Source organism: Lepidochelys kempii, chromosome 28 (assembly GCF_965140265.1).
Source record: "Lepidochelys kempii isolate rLepKem1 chromosome 28, rLepKem1.hap2, whole genome shotgun sequence".
Taxonomy (NCBI): Eukaryota; Metazoa; Chordata; order Testudines; family Cheloniidae; genus Lepidochelys; species Lepidochelys kempii.
In genome coordinates this window covers 2,220,123-2,234,251 of record NC_133283.1, presented here as the reverse complement: position 1 = coordinate 2,234,251, position 14,129 = coordinate 2,220,123, and the positions used below count along the sequence as shown (strand labels likewise).

The following is a 14,129-nucleotide window of genomic DNA, read 5'->3' as shown; positions in this document are numbered from 1 at the left end:
CAAATTTCACTGTGGATATTCAATGGACACACAATATGGACAAAAGTACACAAAGATTACAAGAGCAACTTCCTGCAAGCACCAACAGTTGGACACACTTACAATACACACTACAGGCTGGTGCTGACAAAATTTTAACCCTCTCAAGGGAGGAGAAGCAGTGTTTTTGGTGGTGGCCAGGATGTTGGACCATACTGCAGTGGTCAGGACTTTCTGTGTTCCTGTGGATTATCATAGCAGCTGGTGTATTGTTAACAGTATTTGTGTTATGTTGCATATGGAAACAACCAAGGGGGGCATAATCCCCTAGAGAACAGCCACTAATGATAACCTATAAGTAGTGTAGTAAGCCCTCCCCCTCAGAGTACTAGACAACCCGGACCCAACCTTCTCAGGCCTACTATACTGGAAAGTCTGGAACACTAATTGGAATAGGTGTAGTATGCCCGTACGAGAGAAGGTGCAGAGTACGGAACTACACAAGGGGCAGTGGGACAGATGGAATATCGACACCTTGATGCCTGGCCCTATCAGGAAGTGTGTCACCATATGTCCTATGCTTTTCCAGGGGTACCTGGGCAGGAGGATCCCAAAAGGAAAAAAAAGGGGGTGGAGTGTTAGGATATAGATATTCAGGCCTGTCTATAAAGGCCTGTACTTTAATAATTTAGGCATATGTTTGTTATACCAATAAATTAAAAAGCAGCAATAAATTAAAAACCAGCAGGATCTTATTAAAGAGGAAAAGGCAAAATACCACATTTATTGTGAATACAGAAAGAATCATAGTAAGCAGTTAGTTATAGCTATAACATTCCATTCAATCTCATATTTATTCACACATTCATTCCTACAAACACACACACACAGGTTCTGCAAGGTTGTTATCGTTACCAGCCTTAGAGTTGCTCATGCCAAGCCATTGGCCTGGACATGAGGAGGGAGCAGGGCCTTGTCAGATGCTCATCTGATGTTCCTGGAAGTTGGTTTGCAGAATCAGACACCCCAAAGTTCTCACTTTCTAGAGTCCATTTTTATAGGAGCTTCTTCTTATGCCAGTCTATGGGAATTGCTTCATCATGCTGTTGCTGAATCAATCAGCAGATAGCATATTCCTGACAGCTCCGTGCTGCTAGATGTTATCTTGCTCTTTGGTTCTCCCATTCTTGAGGCTGTTGGGCGGATTCCAGTCTGCCCTCCGGGGGCCCTCTGGTTATTTCCACTTGATGCCTTTTTCAGCCGATGGACACTGGATTCTTAGGCTGGCACCTCCCTGATCATTCAGTTATTATCCACACCAAGCATCCATCCACATACATCCTCTATCTCTATTTTAATCACAATTGTTAATACAACAAAAGGACGGGGAGTCTCTGGGTGCTGTTTCTGTTGTTACAGAGTATTGCTTTGAGTCTCTCTCTGTGTGAATTGCTTTGAGAACAGACTCTGTCTTAGAACGTACTAACACAATTAGCAGCTTGCAAGTTTCACACATAGAGGGAGAGAAACAGTACCAAAAACCAACAGACCTCTTAATTAGTAATACCCTGGAATTTAAACTATGGGGAATCAAACTCATTTGTGATTTTAATACAGAACTTCTTTAATATGATCCAACATGTTTATCACTTGGCTAGTTATAGAGGTATAAAAGAAAGAATCAAAATCACTGTCTGCCAGTGTAAGGGCCTTCTCTTACTGTGACAGTCTGAGGCCCTGTTCTTAGGCTAAGGCCTTTGGCTAAGCAGCAGAGGCAGCCGTAAGCTGAGAAGCGACCGGTCACATCCTCCCATTCCAAACTAGTCACATTGAAATCAGGTGCTATTGGGCTGTTAGGAATACAGTCCTGTCCTGATAACGCCTATCGCCTCCTGAGAAAGATGGTTAAAGAAAACTTAGTTTGATAGCATTCTGTCTGGCAAGAAATCACTTCTCAATGGTTGTGGTTGTGAAACCCTCGTTTCTCTATTGTTTTATCTTTATGGCCCCCACTTTTCTATTGTTAATCTGTCTGGTTCTCTAATTGTTTCTGTCTGCTGTCTAATTAATTTTGGTAGGGGTAAGTGAATTAGGGTAGTGGGATATAATTGGTTAGAGAATTATGTTGCAATAGGTTAGGATTGGTTATAGATAGATTTCAGTAAAATGATTGGTTAAAGTATAGCTGAGAATATTACTATATAAATTAGGGGCAAACAGGAAGTAAGTTGGGATTCGAAAATACGGAAAAAGGAACTTGTATTTAAGCTTGCTGGAAGTTCACCCCAACAAATATCGAATTATTTTCACCTTCGGACTTCGGGTATTGTTGCTCTCTATTCATGCGAGAAGGACCAGGGAAGTGAGAGAGTGAAAGAATAAGTCCTCTAAGACATCTTAAAAGCCCTCTGTTAGTGCAGCTGTGGCTTTCTGTGCACAGAGACCCAGACACCTCAAGGTCTGCTGGTCTTCAGGGAAATGGGGAACGTCTGTACTTTGGAATGTGCAGCTGTTGTCTTCGACACTTAAGTGGAGCAGTTGCAAACAGCATCTTCAGGTAGGTACCACGGCTTAGCTGCCTAAAGCACCTGCCTACTAAACAAGTGATCCTGGGTTCAACTCCCAGTGGTGTTTTGCTGTATGCATTTGTTCTCCTTTCCTATGTCTTTTTGGGGAACATGAACCTCCATCAGTAATCCAAGCAATTGCTCATCAAAGAAAAGTCTAATTTGCAGAGGAACATTGGAAATCAAATCACAAGCCTAGAGCTGAGGAAAAGGCTGCTCTGAAGAGCATTGGCAAGGCATTTGCTTCAACCGCAATTGATATGACATGAAAGCCTGTGCTGTATTTCCTTGTGATTTGCTGGGGATGTCTGCACCGGGAGATTGTGATAGCATGATCAGTGCAGAACTTGCAGGTAATGGAAAGTTACTGTCCTTTCACTTTCCTTCTGATTGTCATTGATGAAAAATGAAGCAGCTAGGACAGAAGTCCCAGAAAGCTGCCGGGTAAAGAGGAGATTAGGGACGCAAGACCGAGTGGTTCCTTTTGGAATGTGTCTGCTCTTCCCACCTTTTGGTTGATCTTTTGAAGAAGATCGCCTTTGCTTAGGAATAAAAATCCTGGCCACCTGGTTATTTATTCTGATAAATGTCAGAAGGAGGCACCTGACAACCATGGAGACAAGGAAAAGGTCACCATAACTCAACTTTCATCCGCAACTCTTGAAGCCACAATGCAGAGTACTACACACTCTATGATGATGGCAGGTGACAGAAAGGTCTCTTCCAAAGACATTTTCTACAAGCATGGACACTCTATGCACAGAGTTCCTAACAGTTTGATATCTGCTGACAATGGAGAACTTGGTTTTGGAATCTCTCTCTCTCTTTCTCAGTGAACGTCTGCAGTGGTTATTGAAAGGCCTCTATAGAGTGGCCCTTGGAAAAAGCTGACTTAGGAGCCTTCCTGCTACCCAGGAGATCCTCGCTTGCTCTGCCAGTTCATCCTTGCTGAACCTAGCTTGTCTGTTGGGCTCTCTTTTTTGTATCTTTTTCTCATAAACAGAAAAGAGCTTCCTGGGCAATCCTTGTAAGTGCTTGTTCAAGACAGAGAGAGACTTCCTTGTGGCTAAGTCTTGGAAAGCAGCAAACTACACATCTGGAGCTGATGAAAAGGTTACTGCGACCATAATGTAGAGTACTAATCACTATATGATCACAGCTGCCAGTGGGAGATGAGCCCCCGAAAAGCTCTCTGTCAGCTCAGCTTGGCTTTCTGTGCAGAGACAACCAGACAGCTCGATGTCTGCAGGTCTTGCAGGGAACGGAGAACATCTCCGCTCTGGAATTTGTAACTGTTGTCATGGAGCTTCAAGTAGCGCTGTTGCAAGGTACATCTTGAGGCAAATGTCATGGCTGAACTGACTAACATACCTACCTTGTAAACACATAATCATGGGGCCAACTCCCAGGGGTGCTTTGCGCTGCATTCTTTTGTCTCCTCTGCTCATATTTTCCAATGTCTTTCTATAAAACAGAATTGACCTCTGTCAGGTAGCCACGTAAACCCTGTTCTGTTCCATTTAGATGCCTGGGATCCTACCTCACACTGTGTCCCTGAGGTCTCGGGCAAATTCTCAGCTCCCAAAGCTTCTGCCACTCACCTAGAGCCCCACAACTTAACCCTAACCCTGACTGCTGCTCCTCTCTAGAGAGTGTGAAAGGAGCTGAGGCAGTGCAGGAGCCTTCCCTGGGGCCTGAGGCTTTGGGGGAGACAGATTGTCTGAGACATCTGAGTGCTGGGAACCATGCGCCCGCCACCGAAATCAGGGGACTGTTCCAGCCCTGAGTCTAAGCTGCCAGGATCCCCCCCACAGAGCAGGGTGCCCCAGATTACAGCCTGAAAAGAGGCATGTGAAACTAACTCCTGTTCTCCCTGCATCACAGCTGGGGGTGGACTGAGCCCCCTGTTGCCTTAGTGTATGTGGGTATCATGCCATAGCACTGTGCAGCCATTAATGGCATCAGCATTTCTACCAGAACCACTGTGCCATGCACAAAACCCCACAGGGGCCATGCTGGGCTATTTACACCCATGTGTAGATGTGCAGCATGTCCAATTGCAGCTGGGAAGCCAGGGTTTGCTACCAGGCAGCTCAGGGTGTCTCCATTCTCTGTCCAGCCCATGGTGCTATTTATACCACTAAATGCTGCATTGGTGGACAAGTGAAATCAATCCCAAAGTCCCCTTTCATCGCCCTGGAAATTCATTTAAACTTATGTTTGGCCTCAGAGAATTAAACAAATGTGTCTGTGAAAAGAGAGGAGTCGAGTTCAATCCCTTGTCACCATCAATGTGCAAACCAGGAGCCTGTTGCTTTGCATTCCTGACGTTGTGTCACCATCATATGGCCATTCTGTCTCAGTCCCTTTTTAATTAAAAAATTGGGGTTTTTTCATAGAAATCATATTTTCCTCATAGAGACGCAGGAGCAGATTAATCTACAAAGGGAAGGTGATTCTGAGGCAGTTCTGGAGGGAGAAGGGAACATTTTCAGCACCACTAAATTAATGTGTTGTACCTCACACACACAAAGAGAAAATAAACCTATTTAATTTGAGCTACCAACACACTTCAGAGCATGAAATAAACAAGTTTCTGGCCAGTTGCAGTGGGGGGAGGTTTAGGTTGGATATTAGGAAAAACTTTTTCACTAGGAGGGTGGTGAAACACTGGAATGCGTTGCCTAGGGAGGTGGTGGAATCTCCTTCCTTAGAAGTTTTTAAGGTCAGGCTTGACAAAGCCCTGGCTGGGATGATTTAATTGGGGATGGGTCCTACTTTTGAGCAGGGGGTTGGACTAGATGACCTCCTGAGGTCCCTTCCAACCCTGATATTCTATGATTCTATGATTCAGTGAGTTGTATTTATTTAAATAATATGAAAAATATGTTTGGGGCAATGCATGAAAACCTCACTGCATTGAACAACCCACTTGATATAGTTAATGTACTCCATGATAGTTAAAGAAGTTAAGAAAGATGCGGTTATAAATTAATGTGCTGTGCCTTTTACACATGCACAAGACATAGAAGAAACTGAATTATTTGAGCTACTAAAAGTTCCACTTTCTCACAGCTTTTTAGTTCTCAAGGTTGTTTTAATTTGCTTATTTTTTGGGAACTAGAAATGGGGAGAGTACATTGAAGTCAGTGGAATTACTGCAATGAGGGATTAGTTAAATTATTTGTCATTAACAAAAACGTTTGTTCACACAGAGTTAACTTTGACTGTGAATATCTCTTACCCTTCCAGGACATCAAGCTCAGTAAAACTCAAACTTGGAAAAACAGGGAATAAAGAGCGATGGTACATGCCCAGATAACGGTAACTCTGCCCTCGAAGAGAATCTCTGGTAGCATATGAGAACAAAAAAAGGTTTGGGGACAAATTACAGCTACTTCCTAAGAGTTTGTTTCTTCTGTAATTAATTGATCAAGAATAGCTGATTTTATGCACAGTAACTTAAAAGTTTGTATGATGCTGGTGTCTGGCTGTGGAATTTACAATTTTTAATCACCGTATATTTAAAGGCAAAACTGCTTGACAAAAGCTCCTTCATTTTAGGTTATACAAACAGGCCACTTCCTCACCTATTTCAAGGAGATGGTATTATCCTGATCCACAGGGATCTTAAAATAACATGCTCAAGATCACACATTCCTTAGGAAAAAATGAAGGGAGAAAAGAACAAAAAACAAAACCACCAAACCCTTGCTGTTTCTACCCAAGTGATCAATGAGACCAGAAAGGGAGGCTAGAGACGTAAGACTGTGCAATTAACTATCTGGTACTACACTAACTCTACAGTTACTTACATGCAGACACAACCAGCTCTATGGTTGGTAACCTTACAGAGATTCTGCTGCTGATCATGAACTAGAAGCACATTCCCTTTAAACAGCTGCCATTTGAATGCATCTGAAAGTTACAAGGAACAGCGATCTGTGTTTGTCAAGGTTCCTTCCCCACTCTGAACTCTAGGGTACAGATGTGAGGACCTGCATGAAAACCTCCTAAGCTTATTTTTACCAGCTTAGGTTAAAACTTCCCCAGGGTACAAACTATTTTCCTTTTTCCCTTGGACTTTATTGCTGCCACCACCAAGTGTCTAACAGATATATAACTGGGAAAGATCCCGCGTGGAAATGTCTTTCCCCCCAAAATCCTCCCAAACCCTATACCCCCTTTCCTGGGGAAGGTTTGTTAAAAAAATCCTCACCAATTTGCATAGGTGACCACAGACCCAAACCCTTGGATCTTAAGAACAATGAAAAAGCAATCAGGTTCTTAAAAGAAGAATTTTAATAGAAGAAAAAGTAAAAGAATCACCTCTGTAAAATCAGGATGGTAAATACCTTACAGGGTAATTAGATTCAAAACATAGAGAATCCCTCTAGGCAAAACCTTAAGTTACAAAAAGACACACAGACAGGAATATCCATTCCATTCAGCACAGCTTATTTTCTCAGCCATTTAAACAAACAGAATCTAATGGGAACAGGGACACAGGTAAGCCTCTGTGGGGTCAGAGCCGGGAAGGGGGACACTAAGGAAGGAAACTGGAATCATGCTTGCTGGAAGTTCACCCCAATAAACATCAAATTGTTTGCACCTTTGGACTTCGGGTATTGTTGCTCTCTGTTCATGCGAGAAGGACCAGGGAAGTAAGTGGGTGAAGGAATAAGCCCCCTAACAACTGGGTGCAGGCTCCGGGCTGGGGCAGGGGTGCAGGAGAGGGTGAGGGGTGCAGGCTCTGGGAGGGAGTTTGGGAGCAGCAGGGGGTGTGTGGTAAAGGGGTGGGGCTGCAGGCTCTGGGACGGAGTTTGGGTGCTGGGTGCAGGCTCCGGGCTGGGACAGGGTTTGGGGGTGTAGGAGGGTGAGGCGCGTGCATTCAGTCATTTCCTAGGCAGAGTTTTAAAATTTGGGGAACTGTTCTTCCTAGTATCTTCCCTTTGTAGATTTCAGATGTGTTCACACACTCACACCCACTGAGCGGCACTGTTACCCTATTAGATTGGAGTGTATCTCCAAGTTCATAAAAAGAAACAGAGACAAAAAATAGAAAAAGGAACAAGATTATAAGGGGTTGGATTTCTGCACCTCTCGGTCTTTGGATTCACCTGGAGCAGGAACTGTACCTGCAGTTGAGGAACCAGGTAATGACATAGATGGTCCAGCACGTTGGGCTAGCAGGGTTTACAGGTACAGGAGACGAGTGAAGGCTGCATAGCCTGTCGCCATTGTGCTTCATTCCCCAGAGGGGATCAGTCCTGGGATCCCGGCAGCCTGTCTCTCTGAGGCTATGTCTACACTGGCAGAGTTACAGCACCAGGAGTTACAGTGCTGCTCAGAGAGCGCTGAAGGGAAACCGCTGTTGTGTGTTCACACTGTCAGCTGCCTGCACAATAGTGTGTTCACACTTGCGGCACTTGCTGTGGTATTTGCAGTGGTGCACCCAGAATCCCACTGAGCATCTCTTCCTCTTCTGTCACTAAGAGTTGTGGGAAGGTGGAGGGGGTCACGGGGCATCCTGGGTCCTATCCCAATGCCCTGTGATGCATTGCTTCGCATCTCAGAAATCCCTGTGCTTCCGTCCGCATTTGGCACCCTTTCAATGGTTGGTGTACTGCGCGCTCTGCCTCTTCGGGCAGCAGGAATGGATCCCGCGCCGTTGACCAATATGCTGCTCACTCTTACTTACACATCATGAATGGCAGTGGAGTTATTCCTCAAACTACAAGGGCAAGAGGCATTAGACATTGATCTTGCCACACGTAGTAGCTATGACACGAGATTCCTTATGGCATTCATGGAGGTGCTGACCACAGTGGAACGCCACTTTTGGGCTCAGGAAACAAGCACTAAGTGGTGGGATCACATCATCATGCACATCTGAGATGACAAGCAGTGGCTGCAGAGCTTTCAGATGAGGAAAGCCACATTCATGGGACTGTGTGAGGAGCTCACCACAGCCCTGCAGCATAAGGACACGAGAATGAGAGCTGCCCTGTCGTTGGGGAAGTGTGTAGCAATTGCACAGTGGAAGCTAGCTACTCCAGATTGCTACCAGTCAGTTGTTAACCAGTTCGAAGTAGGAAAGTCGACCGCTGGATGCGTGTTGACAGAAGTGTGCAGGGCATTAATTGCATCCTGCTCTGAAAGATGGTGATTCTGGGCAACGTGCATGACATTGTGGATGTCTTTGCACAAATGGGGTTCCCTAACTGTGGAGGGTGATAAATGGCACACATATTCCATTTCTGGCACCAGACCACCTAACTACCAAGTATATTAATCACAAGGGGTATTTATCTACGGTTCTCCAGGAACTTGTGGATCACTGTGGGCATTTCACAGACATTAACGCAGGGAGACCCCGCCTACCCTTTAATGCCGTGGCTTATGAAGCCATACACAGGCCACCTTGACAGTAGCAAGGAGCAGTTCAACAACAGGTTGAGCAAGTGCAGAATGACTGTTGAGTTTGCTTTTGCCCGATTAAAGGCCCGCTAGCGCTGCCTATATGGAAGGCTGGACCTGGCCAATGACAATATTCCTATGCTTATTGCTGCATACTGTACTCTCCATAATATTTGTGAAGGGAAGGGTGAAAGCTTCACTCAGGGCTGGACCACTGAAGCTCAGTGCCTGGAGGCTGAAGATGAACAGCCAGAAATCAGCACTATTAGAGGGGAGCAGTGGATGCCTTGAGGCAGCAATTTGAAGCCGAAAGCCATGAATATTTGTTGCTATGCACAGGAATGCAGTGCTTGTAATGCTAGGAGGTGATTTGGTGCAGACAATGCACTATGAAGCTTTAAGAAAATTGCCTGTTGCTTTGCAGGGCTCTGTTTGCTTTCAATTAATGGAATGAAGATGGCTTTCAAACCAAAACTATTCTTTTATTAAAAAGCAACCACTGGAAGAGAGAGACAAACAAACAAAAACCACATCAACACTGTGGGGGATGGGGGAAGGGAGGGTCCCATGAGGAGGTGAGGTCCTAGGACAGTTAAAGATTTGTGTATGTCCAGGTATCACATGCAATCTTACTCATTGGAGTACATTGCAGTGGATACTGTACTTCAGCAATAATAAACTGCCGAGAGACAGGTGTTGAGTGTAGTGGGTACTGGGAGTCTGCAGGGCTGGACTGTGACGGGGCAGGAGTGGAATGCAGCGGGTACCGACTGGAGCCAGGAGGTTGATAAGAGTGTGTTGACAGTGTCAGGGGGTGCATGGAAAAGAGTTTTGCGACAGTGGCTGCAGGGGAGGGCAGGCGCAGAGCTACTTGGATTGCAGTGCAAGTAGCACCTGGAGCATGTCCAAATGGCACTCCATAACGTTTAAGAACCAACCTGTGGCTTCGATCTGGTGCACCGTGTTCTCCTTTCAGTCCCCCTTCTCGCTGTTCTGCCACTCCTTCAATTCTTGTTTTTCGGCCGTGGAGTGCATCGTGACATCACACAGAAAGCTCTCTTAAGTTCTTCATGGCCGCTTTCTAATTCTGCACAGCCGTTCAGCTGCCGATAACAAAGAGGGAGGCTGGGCTCCTAAGGTCATATCTGTGAAGCCAAAATGCAACATTTTACACAAGCAGTATTGTTTGCAACACAGACCACTGATGGAATGATTTAAAACACAGCCACTATGCACATACCTATCACTAACTGGCTGTCCGCAGACAAGCACACATGAACCACAAGACCCGCAAAATGGTAACAGCAGGGGCAGGGGAAATCACTGTTCCAGGACCATACTGTACACTGGGAACGTGGCTCTTGGGGAGAGACCGCACTGTAGGAGGGGCCTTATAATCATTCATGTGCTCACATTTTCCACAGGCTATTTTCATAATGGAAGATATCTTGCTGCTGAGGGTGAGCAGGGAATCAAGGGAGGGTCTTCTCCAAGACTGCAGCATCCGCCCTGGCCCTTATGCGGCTCGCCTGTGTGCAGCAATGGTCTCCGCCCCTCCCTCGGTGACGGCAGAGTGGCGCGGGAAAGTTACCCTTCATGGGGCAAGAAACAAAGCAGCTCTGCCAAAGAACCTGCAGCAGCAGATTGCCCAGTACATAAGAACATAAGAATAGCCATACTGGGTCAGACCAAAGGTCCATCCAGCCCAGGATCCTGTCTACTGACAGTGGCCAATGCCAGGTGTCCCAGAGGGAGTGAACCGAACAGGTAATGATCTAGTGATCTCTCTCCTGCCATCCATCTCCACCCTCTGACAAAGAGAGGCTAGGGACACCATTTCTTACCCATCCTGGCTAATAGCCATTAATGGACTTAACCTCCATGAATTTATCCAGTTCTCTTTTAAACCCTGTTATAGTCCTAGCCTTCACAACCTCCTGAGGCAAGGAATTCCACAGGTTAACTTCCTTTTATTTGTTTTAAAGCTGCTGCCCATTAATTTCATTCGGTGGCCCCCAGTTCTTATATTATGGGAACAAGTAAATAACTTTTCCTTATTCACTTTCTCCACACCACTCATGATTTTATAGACCTCTATCATATCCTCCCCAGTCTCCTCTTTTCCAAGCTGAAAACTCCTAGCCTCTTCAATTTCTCCTCATATGGGACCTGTTCCAAACCCCTAATCATTTTAGTTGCCCTTCTCTGAACCTTTTCTAATGCCAGTATATCTTTTTTGAGATGAGGAGACCACATCTGTAAGCAGTATTCAAGATGTGGGCATACCATGGATTTATATAAGGGCAATAAGATATTCTCCTTCTTATTCTCGATCCCCTTTTTAATGATTCCTAACATCCTGTTCACTTTTTTGACTGCCGCTGCGCACTGCATGGACATCTTCAGAGAACTATCCACGATGACTCCAAGATCTCTTTCCTGACTAGTTGTAGCTAAATTAGCCGCCATCATACTGTATGTATAGTTGGGGGTATTTTTTCCAAAGTGCATTACTTTACATTTATCCACATTAAATTTCATTTGCCATTTTGTTGCCCAGTCACCTAGTTTTGTGAGATCTTTTTGAAGTTCTTCGCAGGCTGCTTTGGTCTTAACTATCCTGAGCAGTTTAGTATCATCTGCAAACTTTGCCACCTCACTGTTTACCCCTTTCTCCAGATCATTTATGAATAAGTTGAATAGGATTGGTCCTTGTACTGACCCTTAGGGAACACCACCAGTTACCCCTCTCCATTCTGAAAATTTACCATTTATTCCTATCCTTTGCTCCCTGTCTTTTAATCAGTTCTCAATCCATGAAAGGATCTTCCCTCTTATCCCATGACAACTTAATTTACATAAGAACCTTTGGTGAGGAACCTTCTCAAAGGCTTTCTGGAAATCTAAATACACTATGTCCACTGGATCCCCCTTGTCCACATGTTTGTTGCTCCCTTCAAAGAACTCTAATAGATTAGTAAGACATGATCTCCCTTTACAGAAACCATGTTGACTTTTGCCCAACAATTTATGTTCTTCTATGTGTCTGACAATTTTATTCTTTACTATTGTTTAAACTCATTTTCCTGGTACTGATGTTAGACTTACCGGTCTGTAATTTCCAGGAGCACCTCTAGAACCCCTTTTAAATATTGACATTACATTAGCTATCTTCCACTAATTGGGTACAGAAGCTGATTTAAAAGACAAGTTACAATTGTTAATAGTTTCGCAATTTCACAATTGAGTTCTTTCAGAACTCTTGGGTGAATATCATCTGGTCCCGGTGACTTCATACCGTTAAGTTGATCAATTAATTCCAAAACCTCCTCTAACGACACTTCAATCTGTGACAATGCCTCAGATTTGTCACCTACAAAGGACGGTTCAGGTTTGGGAATCTCCCTAAGATCCTCAGCCGTGAAGACTGAAGCAAAGAATTCATTTAGTTTCTCCGCCATGACTTTATCGTCTTTAAGTGCTCCTTTTGTACCTTGATCATCCAAGGGCCCCACTGGTTGTTTAGCAGGCTTCCTGCTTCTGATGTACTTAAAAAAAAAACATTTTGTTATTACCTTTTTGGCTTTTTTTATTACATTTTTACACTTAGAATCATAGAATATCAGGGCTGGAAGGGACCTCAGGAGGTCATCTAGTCCAACCCCCTGCTCAAAGCAGGACCGATCCCCAATTAAATCATCCCAGCCAGGGCTTTGTCAAGCCTGACCTTAAAAACTTCTAAGGAAGGAGATTCTACCACCTCCCTAGGTAATGCATTCCAGTGTTTCACCACCCTCCTAGTGAAAAAGTTTTTCCTAATATCCAACCTAAATCTCCCCCACTGCAACTTGAGACCATTACTCCTTGTCCTGTCATCTGCTACCACTGAGAATAGTCTAGATCCATCCTCTTTGGAACCACCTTTCAGGTAGTTGAAAGCAGCTATCAAATCTCCCCTCATCCTTCTCTTCTGTAGACTAAACAATCCTAATTCCCTCAGCCTCTCCTCATAAGTCATGTGTTCCAGTCCCCTAATCATTATGTGATGATTTAACTGGGAATTGGTCCTGCTTCGAGCAGGGGGTTGGACTAGATGACCTTCTGGGGTCCCTTCCAACCCTGATATTCTATGATTCTATGATTTTTGTTGCCCTCTGCTGGACTCTCTCCAATTTTTCCACATCCTTCTTGTAGTGCGGGACACAAAACTGGACACAGTACTCCAGATGAGGCCTCACCAATGTCGAATAGAGGGGAACGATCACGTCCCTCAATCTGCTGGCAATGCCCCTACTTATACATCCCACTTAATTTGGCAGTGTTTATGCTCCTTTTTATTTACATCACTAGGATTTGACTTCCACTTTTTAAAAGATGGCTTTTTCTCTCTCACTGTTTCTTTTACATGGTTGTTAAGCCAAGGTGGCTCTTTTTAAATTCTTTTACTGTGTTTTTTAATTGGGGATATACATTTAAGTTGGGCCTCTATTATGGTGTCTTTGAAAAGTGTCCATGCAGCTTGCAGGGATTTCACTCTAGTCACTGTGCCTTTTAATTTCTGTTTAACTAACCTCCTCATTTTTGCATAGTTCCCCTTTCTGAAATTAAATGCCACAGTGTTGGGCTGCTGAGGTGTTCTTCCCACCACAGGAATGTTAAATGTTATTATATTATGGTCACTATTTCCAAGCGGTCCTGTTATAGTTACCTCTTGGACCACATCCTGCACTCCACTCAGGACTAAATTGAGAGTTGCCTCTCCCCTTGTGGGTTCCTGTACCAGCTGGTTCAAGAAGCAGTCATTTAAAGTATCAAGAAATTTTGTCTCTGCGTTTTGTCCTGAGGTGACATGTACCCAGTCAATATGGGATAATTGAAATCCCCCACTATTATTGAGTTCTTTATTTTGGTAGCCTCTCTAATCACCCTTAGCATTTCATAATCACCATCACTGTCCTGGTCAGGTGGTCGATAATAGATCCCTTCTGTTATATTCTTATTAGAGCATGGAATTACTATCCATAGAGATTCCATGGAACATGTGGATTCATTTAAGATTTTTACTTTATTTGATTCTACATTTTCTTTCACATATAGTGCCACCCTCCCCCCCATGACCTGTTCTGTCCTTCCGATATATTTTGTACCCTGGAATGATTGTGT

The 14,129-nt window shown here is 44.3% G+C and overlaps 1 protein-coding gene across 1 annotated transcript in view; it reads right to left on the bottom strand.

Moving 5' to 3' along the window:
• Positions 1–528: 528 nt before the first annotated feature.
• LOC140904148 (uncharacterized) overlaps positions 529–14,129 on the bottom strand; it is a 29,835-nt gene continuing 16,234 nt past the window's right edge. Inside the window, exon 4 of the mRNA XM_073326459.1 lies at positions 529–10,111. The gene's annotated coding sequence lies outside the window, so the exon portion shown is untranslated. The remainder of the gene's footprint in view (positions 10,112–14,129) is intronic.